Genomic DNA, 12,907 nt, shown 5'->3' on the forward strand with positions numbered 1-12,907 from the left:
GTGGGCCTATCCCGTGCCGGGCTCTGACCGGGGCACTTCATGGAGAGGAGCTCATTTCATCCCCATCACAGCTCTATCAACCCCGTTTGACAGATGCAGACACTGAGGTCTGGTTCAAGGTCACCCAGCTAGCAAGCAGCAGAGCTGGGAGGGACAGCGCATTCTGTCCGACTGGGGCTGGGGCCATTATTTGATGCATCATGACATGAGTGCACTGTGCCTTTGTGCATGCCTTCCCCCCCGTGCCTGAAGAAGTCTTTGTCCCTTTTGCTTCCTGCGGAACTCCTTCTCAACCTTCAAAGCCCATCTCCCATGGCACCTCTTCTTCAAAGCTCTCCCCACCCCACCAGCTCGTGCACCCTGCTTCCTGCTTGACACTCCCTCTGCATGTGGCAGAAACCCTCCATCGACTCCCCTTTGTCTCCTTCTAGACCATGCCCCCTGGCCTTTCCAGCCCCATGCCCCTGGCACCTTGCCTGGCATAGGGTCGGTGCCCCAAAAAGGCTTTGAAGTGAATAATCAGAGGCCTCGTGTGCCTGGCCAGACTCAGCCACCGCCATACAGCCTCTACTTCCCGCCCAAGAAGCCCACCCCCAGTCACAGGCAGGCATCAAGTACCCCTCATCACAGCCCAACACCCAGCTGGTATCCCTCGGTGGGAGCTTCTCCCCATGCCCGTCCGCCTGCCCCTCTGCTCAACCAGCTCGCCTGTTTCTGGGAGTCTCAGCCGGTGATTAGGGCCCTAATCAGCAGGACTTCCTGCCAGCGATTGCCAGAGGTGGGGGCGGGGCAGGAGGGAAGCAAGGTCAATCCAAGGTGACGTTCTGGCAGCCTGGGACCAGGGCAGATTCAGTCAGGGAGATGGACTCCCGGACTCTTCAAGCCCCTGCACCTCCCCAGCCTTTCACCGCCAGGTGAGGACGTCAGGCCCAGAATGGGAAGGGACTCTTCCAGAGGCCAGGAACAGAGCCAGAGCACTGCTCTCCCCATGCCCTGGGCCTTTCTTACACTCCCCTTGAGCCCTCTGCCAGCCCTTCAACCCCCACCCCAACACCATGCCTGGGGCCTCACCCACAGACTGCTCCCCATAAAGGGTTGTTGTAGACCAGCTGATTGCTCAGGTCTGGTAAAGGTCAAGAGCCAAAGACGAGCGAGCCCCTCGTCCAGATGAGCAATGGCCTAGAAATGGAGCAGAGGTGAGCAGGGCTGAGGAGGGGAAGCGAGATAGGGCCGGGTTGAGCTCAGGAACCCTCCCCAGCTGTCATCATCATCAACCCAAACCCATTCTTTCTCCAAAAAAAAGCTTAATGCCTTTTGCAGCTGCAACTGGGCGGGCCAGGGGTCCGGAAATAGAGCTCACCCCCGACCTGGAGCAACCCCAGCCTCCCTGGGTGGGAACCAGGGCTAGGTGGAGAGTGCAGCTTGGCAGGCCTTGGGGGCTGACCCCTGCTAATGAGGAACGTCAGAGGCACCAGAAAGTGGAGGACCCCAGAGAGGACAGAGGCCTGGGATGAGGAGCGAGTGTGGCCAGGACCGGCCCCTGCCACGGGTTCAAAGCTCCCAGCTTTGTGGCATGCAGGAAGGGCTGGGCATGGTTCCCCCCCCCAACTCCCACCAACAAGGGACTGAACTTAAAGTTGCAGCAAGAGGCATGCAGGTTAGACTTCAGAGAGGCCCAGCGGGTATAAGAAACAGCAACTTGCAGCAGCTACTTGGAGATCCCACTTTAAAATAGAGATGCCACCCCCATGGGTATAGCCCATGGTCAAGAGTAGCCTGCCTGGAGGCCGGGCCAGCCACGTCCTTGCCAGGCCTGGGAGTCTCTGATTCAGTGACTCTCATCAAGGGTTGGGATGGGATCCAAGGAGGGGAGCTTGGACTGGTTTATAATAACGCATCTTGTTTACAGTGACGGCAGCTTTCTCAGAGTCCTCCATAAACACAGCTCTGCATCGGCTCCCCTGGGCAGACAAGGCCTCGGGAGGTCCCCTTAGCTCTACCCCCCCTCTCTCCACTCACAGAGAGGAAGAGACAGCTCCAGCCGTTAGGGGGCGGGGTGGGGGGGAGTCTCTTCTCTGGGCTCTGATGCTGGGTCCCCTTGAGGGAAAATGATGCCACCATCTCCTCCACTCTCTGGCTCCATAATCTTCCTGTCTTAGGAATGGAACAACCACAAGAGAGAGAAAAGAATCCACCCAGAATTGAGCTCCTGGAGAAACAGCAGTACCACCACTATGACCCATAAGAATAATAATTACTAACATTTATCAGTCCCTTACTATGGGCCAGGCACTGCTCAAAGTGTTTCAAATAAACTAACTCATTTGATACTCACAACCACACCCTGAAACAGGTACAATTCTTACTCCACATTTCAGATGAGGAAACCGAGGCTCAGAGAGGTTCAGCCACTTGCCAAAGCCACACAGCTAACAAACAGGGTCGGCCTGAATTGAGCCCCAGCAGTCTGGCCTTCGGAGTCACATTTTCTGCCTCACTCTAGACCTCTTGACCAACACAGCCCTATTTCCAGGCCCAGCAAATCCTCCCCAGGCCCTGTCTAAATCCCTCACTCCAGTGCCCTCGTCGGCCAGTCGATTAGTACTAAGCACACTCTGCCAGGCACGGCATGGACCAGGGAGGCAAAAGGCACAGGCCTGCCCTCAAGGAGCTTGTACCCCAGCCAGAAGACGGGTGAGCTCTCAGGAAGTTTGCAAGGAAAACTGAGGGGTCCCATATTCTCTGCTGGAGAGGGCCGAGGAAGGTTTCTGGGGAAGCTGGACCTCAAACTGGGACTCCCCCTTACCATGGTGGCGGATAGGGTTCTGCTCAGACACTACTGTCACACCCCCCCTTGCTCATCGGCTCCCCGGGACTGCGCCCTCCTGGCCCAGTCCCTCCTGCCTCCCAGAACACCCAGGCCTGAGCTACAAGCCTCCGGCCCTAAAAAGGCAGGGATTACAGAGCCCCAGACTAGCCCTGGAGGACGCAGCGCCAGGGACTGGCTCGGGCCCACCGACCACCCCACCCCACGAAGCTCCAACTCTCCGGAGACCGACCATCTCTCTGAGGGAAACCAAGGCACAAACAAGTAGGAAGACGGCCAAGGTCACCAACCTTAGTGTAGAGGCAGCCTAGGGACCCAGCTGTGCCTCCTGCCACCTTGCCTCTTGGGAAAGTGCTGCAGGCAATTTGAGCAAAGGAAGGAAAGGAGGGCCAGGTGTGACCTTGCATAATGGAGCAGAGCACCCAGGGAGGTGGGCATGGCCCGCAAGGCTGGCAGCCGCACCACCTGACTACCCTCGTTCCAGCTCGCTGGTGCCCACACCTCTGTGTGCCTAATGGCTTTGAAAGCTAAGAGCCAGGGCCATGGGAATACAGCAATGGGGACAACAGTCGTCCAGTCTCTGGAAACCTCTCTCTCCCTCCCCCAGCATCACACCCACTTGCTATTTTCAGTCCCATAACAGAGAGGGCTTTCCTCTGCCCCCCTCCAATTCACACCCCTCAGCTGGACCTCAGCTTCCCTTTCTGGGCAGAGACTCATGGCCCCAGAAATAAGCCAAGAAGCCAGAACGGCCTGCAGCTGAGAACCTCTGCCGTCCGTGGCAGCTCTGACCCTGACTCATCTAGGCTCAAGGGCACACTCAGCATCTCACCTTCCTGCCCCTCTGTCAGGTCTCTGTCAGACCAGAGGAAACTGTATTCTGACGCAGCAGCCTCATCTAGTCCCGGCTTGGGACAACGGACTCCAGTTAGACACTGAAAAGGACTTCATCCTCAGATGAAGCCAGGACTGACTGAGGCAGGGGGATGACTGGGGTGACCTCAGGACCTACTCCTTCACTCTCCCCACTAAGGAGAAAAGGAGTCACAGGGGCTGTGGGGAGATGCAGGCTGGGACAGGAAGGACAGAGCCCAGGTGGGTCCTGAGCCTAGCCCAGAAGCTCACCTTGCCATTCCCATCACGAAAAGCCCCAGCCTCCCAGAGTGTGGTGTTCAGAAACCTCTAACGCCAACCCCACCCTGCCTCTCCTCCCACCTCCTGGTGCCCACCCCACAGGGAAACAGGTCTGGAGAGGTGGCGTAGAGGGAGTGAGGTGACCTGCTCCTCCCACACTCCTCCCTTGCAACCCCGCTGCCACTTACATAAACCACTTCAAGCTGCCCTGACAGCCCTGGGTTATGTCACAAATTTGGAAACTGAGGCTCAGGTGAGGGCCACCCCAGGAACTTTCTGCATCTCAGATCTTGACACTGTTCCTCTGCCCACTTTCTCCAGGCAGCCTGGGGAGGCCCCTTCCCATGAAGGGAGTGGTAGAGGAAGACAAACTGGGCAGGGGCTTGAGCTGCCAAACCTCGAAGCACACTCCTGCCCCTAATCCTCCCACGCTGGTCCCCAGTTAGCCCCCTCAGCTGGGAGCATGGGCTCTAACTGAAGAGGGGAGGGGGCAAGCTCGCCCCCTCCATTCGGCACCACATCGCACAGCCCACAGGTCTGTGCTGGCCCTCGTGGGGTTAACCAGCAGGGCAAGGCTGGGGTGAGACAGGAAGAATTGGAAGAAACTCAGAATCTTTGCAGGAAGCAGCTGGGGCAGACCTGGTAGGAGAGTGAGCAATGGGTGCGAGGACAGCGTCAGGCTCTGTTCCCCAAACACTGGCAGGGAGGAGGAGGAGGTAGTGCCCACGCCCCAGGCTGGAGGCCACCGCCTTCCTGCTCCCCCATTCCGGGTGTCAGAGAATTCCTGACTCCAAGAATCCCAGGACCTCAGCATCCCAAGAGACCATCAGGGTCATCTCTCCTAACCGCATCCCAGCTCAGGAATCCTTCCAAGCTGTTTTCCAGCCTCTGTCTGAACTCCCCCCAGGACGGGAAGCTCACTACCTTACAAGGCAGCCCATTCTCCCACTGACCAGCCAGGCTGGTTAAGAACCCCTTCGTTAAACCTGAGCCAAGCTTCCTTCACCCAACAAAAATCCATTCTCCCTTTTTGCTTCCTGTTCCTACCTCAGTACAAACAGGGCACTGAGAAGTCCCAAACTCCAGGTCGTCTGCTATAGTCCGTCAAAGGTGAGAAGATGCTCACCCAATAGCGAGATCGGCTCTGAACTCACCTACACCCCAGCCAGCCCCCCCACCCCCACCCAGCCTCCAGTCACCAGCTCCCGGTGTTTATAATTCTGGATGCTGCCACCCCCATGGGAGACCCTAGGCTGGGGCTCTGAGAAAAATGAAGTATGGAGCAGTACTGAGTGAGCGATAGGGAAGGAGAGACAGGCATCTGCAAGCAGAGGGGCCCACCTTGCCTCCTCCACCACCAGTAATTCTCAGCTCCGGAGCAAAGTCGTGGCTCCCAGCTCTGGGGGTCCTGTCACCGGCAGAGACCTTCCCCAACCTGGGATCCCAGCACTGGTCCGGGTGAGAGCTCTCCCACCCAGCTCCCCATGCTGAGCCAGGTTCCCACAGCCCTGGGCCAGAGGGGTTGGGGCAGGGGGGCTCTCAGCGACAGCAAGTTCTGAGGTCCTGGGGGAGAGTGAGGGTGGGGGAGACAGGAGGAGCGGCCAGCTGGCAGGGTGAGAAGCAACTTAAGGCCAAGTCTGAGCCACAATGGTCCCCACCCCACCCAGGCAGCTTCAGGAAGGGGCCCAGCAGAGACTCAAGGAAAGAGAGTGTGCTCCCCACGCCCTCCTGACCCCCCTGCTTTGACTCTGCCACATGGAAGAAGTTCTGCAGCTTCCAGAAGAGAAACCCCTGTCCCCAAAGACTCTGGAACCCTGGTTTCCAGTTCCTCTTCTGAGCCTCATCCCACAACTGCTTGTCCTGACCCCTAGCCAGCACCCGTCCCGTCCCTTCACCGCATCCCACCCCTGCAGGGAGCCCCGCCTGGGAGCACAGCAGGCTTCTCCTGGTCACCCCTAGGTCACCCCCTCCCAGTTTTCTCTTCTAGGACAGTGGCCAGCCTAAAAACAACTCGTCCTGAATTGGGGGGTGGGGGCCAGACACTGAGGTTAGCTCTGCAGAGCCTCTCCCACTTGGGAAGGGGTGGCCGGCGGGGCACCAGAGGGTCAGAGGAGGAGATGGGGGCGGGAAGAGAGGGAGGAGAGAGGGTGGAAGGCGGCTGCTGCCCTGTGTCTGTTCCCTAACCACCTGGATGAGCCATTTCTGCCCAGAAGGGTAAGGAGCAAATAAGAGCTGCTGGCTGGGGGAGGGCAGCAGGGGGCACTCATGCCAGGCTGTGCCCTGTGCCCAGGGACCCAAGCTGAGGGCAGTGCAGCCAGGGAAACCCTTCCAGGCCTGCCTGACCCTCCTTCGCAGCTTGGCCGGCCCTCTGGGAGATGAGAGGCGGGAGCAAGGAGAGCTCCAAGGAGGAGAACGGGGCCCAGGAGCAGCTCCAGTGGGTGGCAGGGAGACACGAAGAGAAAAAATGTCCAGGCTTGCATCTCAGGGTTCTCTCCGAGACAGCCCTGGGATGGGCAGCAGGTAGGGGAAGAGATGGATTCTCCCGACCTCCCCCTCTCGCCCTGCCGGCCTCAGTCTCAAGCGGCCACTGACACCAGCAACTTCCCGAGCAAAGGAAACTCCTTCTGATGGGTCTCTCAGAGCAGGGACAACCGCACCCCAGACATCCCTGCCAGAACCAGACCCTGAAGGCAGAGGACTGACAGGTTGGCCTCTGGGGGCTAGCCTAGCCCAGGGACATGTGACCGGGTGAGCTGACCTCCCCCTCCCCTAATTTACAGGATCGGTGGTCCTGACAGCATCCATAGGACAAGCCAGCGCGCGCGCGCGCACACACACACACACACACACACACACACCACTCACCTTTCCAACAGAAGAGCCACCGGGTGGGGTGGGTGTCTGGACTCACGGGACAGAGCAGTGGGCAATGACGGGGCAGCAGCTGTGGCCGGCCAGAAGCTGATTGCCGAGAAGAGGGTGTGAGCGAGCCTTGCGTCCGGGCAGGAGTGGGCAGGGAGTGGAGCTGGTCCCAGGGCCACTGCTGGGAGCAACTGAGCCAGGGCGCTGCTCGCCCGGCTCCCTCCCCTGGCGGCGGGCGGGCTAGCGGGCGCACCGCCTCCTTCCCCTCCTTCCCGGAGCCGGCCAGCAGCCCGCCCGCCGCTGCCTCCTTTAACCCCTGAAGCGCTCGGCTCCCAGCTCCCAGCTCCCAGCTCCCAGCTCAGGGGCTGGGCGGCAGGCACACACGCCTGGGACCCCAGTGAGCCCCGAATTCTGGCCTCCCCTCCTTCAGCCACCGGCCCAACAGCCTCGCCAGGAACTGCAGGGAGGCGTCAGAGGGCCTGGGGGCAGAAACCAGGGAAGGGGACAGGTGGTCAAGAGGTCCAGGACCCCAGGGAAGAGACACAGCTGCAGAGAAATGGCCAAAGGACTGCCGGCTGGAGAAGGATGTTTGGTCAGATGGTAATGACAATGATAATCATAGGAAGAGCAACTCCCAGTTTCTGCAGCGCACCCTCCTCTCCACCAATCCCAACTCCTTTGGTGACAGGAGACCTAGGATCTCATTTCTGAACCTGTTTTTTCTTCATCTGTCAAATCTGGGATAACAGTCCCTGCTTTTTTCTCTCGGCTGAGTTAAGGCAACTGTGACTGTATTTTCAAAAGTGATGTGAAGTGGGGGCACCTGGGTGGCTCAGTTGGTTAAGCACCTGCCTTTGGCTCAGGTCATGATCCTGGGGGCCTGGGATCGAGTCCTGCTTGGGGATCCCTGCTTGGCAGGAAGCCTGCTTCTCTCTCCTCCCTGCTTGTTCTCTTGAGCCCTCTCTATCTCTGTTGCTATCTCTCTTTCAAATAAATAAATAAAATCTTTTTTAAAAAGTGATGTGAATTCTAGTTAATGAGGTGTATGCTTCAGCTCTCTTTGAAATGTAGCAAACAATAACAAGGACTGAGGGAGGGAGAGACAATTAGAAATGTGATAAAGCAAATATACCAAAGAATTCATGACAGAATCTAGGAAGCTTACCATATAATCCTTTCAACTGTTCTATATGCACAAATTTTTTTTATAATTACAAATACCAGGGGAAACGTGATTAGAAAAGTTTGAAGTACCATTTAAATAAGAGTGAAGAAGCGGACAGGATTATTTTGAGTGGAAGGGAAAAGTCATTTGCTGCACACCTGTCGCATGCCAGGCACTTAAAGAATATTCTCTCTCACTTAATCTTCGATTCTCCCTTATTCTAGCTGAAAAAGTGGTGTTGGAGTGGTTAGGTGACTTGTCCAAGACCACACAGGATGGTGTTGAGTGGAAACTCAGCCTTGGACAAGCTTGCTCCAGAGCCAAGCTCCCCACCACTCAGCCTTCCAGAGACGAAAGGCCCTTCTCTTCCCCATCTGGGCCGCCTTTGTGGGAGGTCCTGGGCTAGTGACCTGCATCTCTGAGCCTCCGTTCCCCTGCTGTCCGATGAGTTTGAATCCAAAGGTCCTCAAGATGTCTTCCAGTTCTAAGACTCTAATTTACTAATTCAGCCAAATCCTTCCCCAGGCTTCAATTTTCCAAAGAGTAAAGTGACAGGGAAGGCCCAGAGGAGGGACAAACGGCTTCAGGAAAGATGTGGGGGCATCTGGGGCCAGCAATGGTCAAACTTCCCTCTAGAGGACTGCCTTCCTCCCCACCCCACCCCCTGGCCTTGGTGACAGTGAACTCCTTGAGGATTCAAGGAAGAGGGGCACCTTCCCAGGACCCTGTGTGGACAGGGTAGAGACAGTGGCATCATTGCACCCACCCCTGCCTTCAGAGCTAGGTTACTTCACCCCTGTCTGGGTGGAAAGCCTGGGTTCCCAGCATCGCAGCACCTACCAGCCTCGCCGGTGGCCTCAGTCTGAGAGGGTGAGGGTGCTGGCAGAGACAGAGATGGGAGAAATGTGCCCTGCTGAGTGTGTCTCTGAGCCTGAGGACTGTGTGGAGAGACCTGCCCAGCCTGGTTCCCTGCCCAGCCCTCACTGGCCCCAACTCTGGGGCAAAGGTGAATCCTGATAGCCTTGTCCTGCTAACCCTGCAACCCCTGCAAACCAAGGGTGGCCCAGGGGTCTGGAACAGCCCTGATAGGTGAGGGAAGTGAGAGATCCCATGTCAGCAATCGGGGCTCCTCTAGAGGGGGATGGGGAGTCTGCCATACAAGTGGGAACCCCACCCCCATCTTGGGCCACAGAGCAGCTCCCCATCCCCAAGCGCAGGACTGCACATCTGGTTCCAGGGCCACCCTCCCCATCTCCTCCTTCTAACCCACACCCGCTGTCACCCTGATCGACACCAAACTGTCCCAGGCTCCCCACTGCCTACCAGATCCAAAGCAGCTCTGCAGAAGTGTGCTCGGTGACACAGCCTCACCTCGGAGCCTTTTCAAGGAGCAATTGCCTCTGTTCTCTACCAGTGATAGGGCCTCAATTCAAAAGCCACATCCTCCCTGGGTCCCTCTGCTCCTGCTCCATTGGGTAGGTCCTGTCCCTTCCTCTGAACACCTAAGGCTCTTGCTCATCCATTAACACCAGGACACTCACTTGTTGGGTGCACTTCTAGATCTCCCCGTGAGTCGAGCAAAGATTTATTCATCATTCCCTTCCCCTATGCTAGCGTGCTCAATGCCCAGCACAGGGGGACACACAGATTCTCAACGAATGCAGAATGAATAACTGAATAGTAGAGAGACTGATGGATGGATGATTGGTTACAAACAGAATAAAAGAGCACTTTCAAATGCTTAATTCGGCACAAGACTTACCAAGACAATTGTTGGCAGACTTTTATTTTCAAAGCTGTATAAAAAACTGACCATTGGAAAAACTGACCATGCTAAGACATGAGGCTCACGTCCACGATGTCCCGGGCACATCCCGTCCACCCCATGTCTGCAGCAGATGGGAGGGGGGGCAGCTCTGAGAGATGCCGGCCTCAGCTGCTTGCAAGGAGCTGGGGGAGGGGGGGTAATGCGCTCCATCCTCCACCCCAACACTACCCCTCGCTCCCAGCCTTCCTGCCCAGCACCAATTCAGCAAGTCTCTAGAAACCACACAGACTGGAAGTCAAGGAGCTTGAGGATTTCAAAGCAAAAGAGTAGCCTTCCCCTTTATTTCCAAGAGCTGTCCCACAGCTGATCATCCCCCCCCCCAACTACCCCACCCAGCTTTCCCCAGTGTCAGTCCCAGCATCTCACACGCCTGCACTCAGGCACGTGCAAACTCACACACACACAAACACACTCACACACGGAGTGAGAGCTCCTTTCTACAGAAGGCTCCTTAGCCCCTTTTCCCTCCCCTCCTCGAAGCACTCCTCTCTGGAGCCAAAGCAGGCAAGGGATTCCCAGTGTTTCCCATCTCCCATCCCCCCCACCCCTCCCCACCTCCTAAACCAGCCCATGCCCCTTTCCCTCCTCTCACCCTCCCTCCCTCCCCTCCCCAAGTGCAGGACTGCACATCTGGTTCTAGTTGCGGTTGGTCCGTTCAGGGGTAGGCCTGGGGGTTTCTCATAAAACTGAATAATACCAGTGTTGGAGCCTGTGGAGCTGGGGGGGAGGGAGGGCAGGAGGCCGATGGGGCGGGAGGGAGAGAAGCGGGCAGCAAGGAGGCAGGGAAAGACACAGGGCCCAGAAAGGAGCAGGCCCGCGCCTGGCATCTAGCGAGGAGTCAATGGATGCTTGTTGAGGGAAGATAGAAGCCGGAGAAACAGAGGGCAGGAAAGCCAGGAGGAGAGAGAGCAGGACAAAGAGGGGGTCAGAAACAGAGACCCAGAAGGAGGAAAGAGACGAAGCTGGGGGTGGTGGGACAGCACCACGGAGCCACAGAGCAGCCATTGAGAAGAACAGGGAAAGTGAATTGTGCCTGTCGGGGCCAGGTGCTGAGTAAGGCACTTCCAATGGAACAGGAGGGGATGTGACACAAAGGAGGACAAAGGGACACACAGAGACAGAGAAGAAAGGGCAAAGATAAAGGCAAGGGAAAGATGGCCTGAGAATGTTGAATCCGGATTCCTCTGGCCTCTGAGCCCCATGGGCAGCGCAGAGCTGCTCCCCTGTTTTCCCTCATTCCATTTGCATCAAGATTTGAGGGTCTACCCTGCACCAAAACTTTCGCACGTGGTTTTCCATTAAAACCTGGGAAATGGCTATAATTCTTACCCAGGTCTTAGAGACGGGCTCAGAGCAGTTAAGCGATTTACCTAAAACCACAGGGTTCATTGAAACAGAATTTGAACGCAAGTGTCTCAACTCAAGGCTGTCTCACTGCCTGACACACATGGGCTTCCAGGTCCCTGTGCTCCCTCTGGACAGCAACATGTCACTTAACCCCCGCTGTTGCAGGGCCAGACCCCCGGCTCCTTCCCACACTGAGCAGAGCTAAGAGCAGACCACCATCCAGCAGGCAGGGACTGGCTGCCCCATCTTCCTGGGAGGTGCTGGAGCTACCCCCTCTAGCACCCTTGGCCCCCACTCTCTTCCTCCCTCTCCACCACAGAGAAGGCAAGGCCACATGCTCAGGTCCCAAGGGGTGAGACCCTGGGCCTCAGAATCCTGCTTGGCCCACACCACAGCTGGCTTGGAGCCAGGCCCTGGGGGACACCCTAGGCACTTGGTCAATGTCTGTGCCTTGGGTTCTATCCTCCCTCTTCTGACCGCCCCTCCCCCCCACAGCTAGAGATGAGTGGGGCTTCCTCCCAGGACCCTTAATCTCAGGGACATCTCCTAGGAACCCCCCCCCCTCAGCTGGCACTCCCTCTCCCCTAGAGCTAGCTCCAGAAGCCACGCCCCACCCTGCTGCCCCACAGAGCCCCTCTCCCTTCCTTCCTGATGCTGGGTGCCACAGCCCAGGTCACAAGTCTCTTCCTTTTCTATTTGTCATCCTCAAAACTCAGGCCAGACTGAGGAAGCAGCAGGGGCACCCCCTCCTCACCACTGTCCACCCCATTTGCATCTCATTTACATGCATTCCCAGCATCTCCCTGAGTGCAGAACTGGGCAGAGCCTCAGCCCTGCACCACACTCTCCCCTAGGGAGGGAGACACGCTCAGCCTTCCACGTTCTGGTTTCCTACTCTCAGGTTTACGCCCCTATTCTGGGGGCAGAGGATCAAAAGAGCAGGAGAAGCATGAGAAAAACAGCCCGCCAACAACTTGTGCCTAAGACACATGCTGGCAGCCCCTCCTTCCTGAGCCTGCCTCAGTTTCCAGCCAGGAAAGGCACTGGATCCAGTCCCAAGGCCTCAGACCGGGAGTCAGGGCCTTGGGTTCCAGCCCTGTCCAGCCACCAATGCCTTGGTGACCAGAGGACACTCTTGGTCCCTCTTGGCTTCCATCCCCTCATCTGACAACCTCTAAGGTCCCTCGGAAGATTCCTGGAACATGTTTTTAGGCTGACGTTGGTCCTTGGCAGAAAGTCCCTGCTGTGCCAGTTCATTGCACACAAATCCCTGTCTCCCCTGAGAAACCCAATTTTAAAGCTCTAAGAGCTCTGGGCTGTAATCGCCTCTAGGACAGGATTCCTCTCAAGCCTAAACCAGCACTTATCACCGGCTTCAGCCTGGATCCTTTCAGAGAACCCACAGCCCTCCCTCACACAGCACGCCCACTACCCTAACCCCACTATTACAAGGTCCCTAGCCCGGACAGGACAGTCGGGGATCCCCCACACCTTAGGTTATCTGGATTTCAGGAAGGTGTTGGCAGGAGCCATGATGAAATGCTTGGAGACGAGATAGAGAGCCGAGTAGATTCCTAGCCAGCAAGCCAAGGGGTGTTGATTAACAGATCAATGTCAACTTCCCGACTTGCCAAAGGGCTCTGTCCTCTGCCCTGGCTTGTCCAACATACTTATCAGTAACTTAGATGAAGACTTAGACCAGAGGCTTACCAAGTACACAAAGGTAAAAAAGCAAAAGGAAGAG

General features: G+C 57.0%; 1 protein-coding gene across 20 annotated transcripts in view; it reads right to left on the bottom strand.

Moving 5' to 3' along the window:
* The window catches only part of TNS1 (tensin 1), a 213,126-nt gene that overhangs the window by 126,773 nt on the left and 73,446 nt on the right, over positions 1 to 12,907 (bottom strand). The window contains exon 1 of one of the 20 annotated variants that reach the window (XM_057304704.1): positions 6,827 to 7,036. The exons of the other annotated variants lie outside the window; for them this stretch is intronic. The gene's annotated coding sequence lies outside the window, so the exon portion shown is untranslated. Of the gene's footprint in view, positions 1 to 6,826; positions 7,037 to 12,907 lie in introns of those variants that run through there. 20 annotated transcript variants of the gene reach the window in all.

This window comes from Ursus arctos, unplaced genomic scaffold, assembly GCF_023065955.2.
Source record: "Ursus arctos isolate Adak ecotype North America unplaced genomic scaffold, UrsArc2.0 scaffold_1, whole genome shotgun sequence".
Classification (NCBI taxonomy): Eukaryota; Metazoa; Chordata; class Mammalia; order Carnivora; family Ursidae; genus Ursus; species Ursus arctos.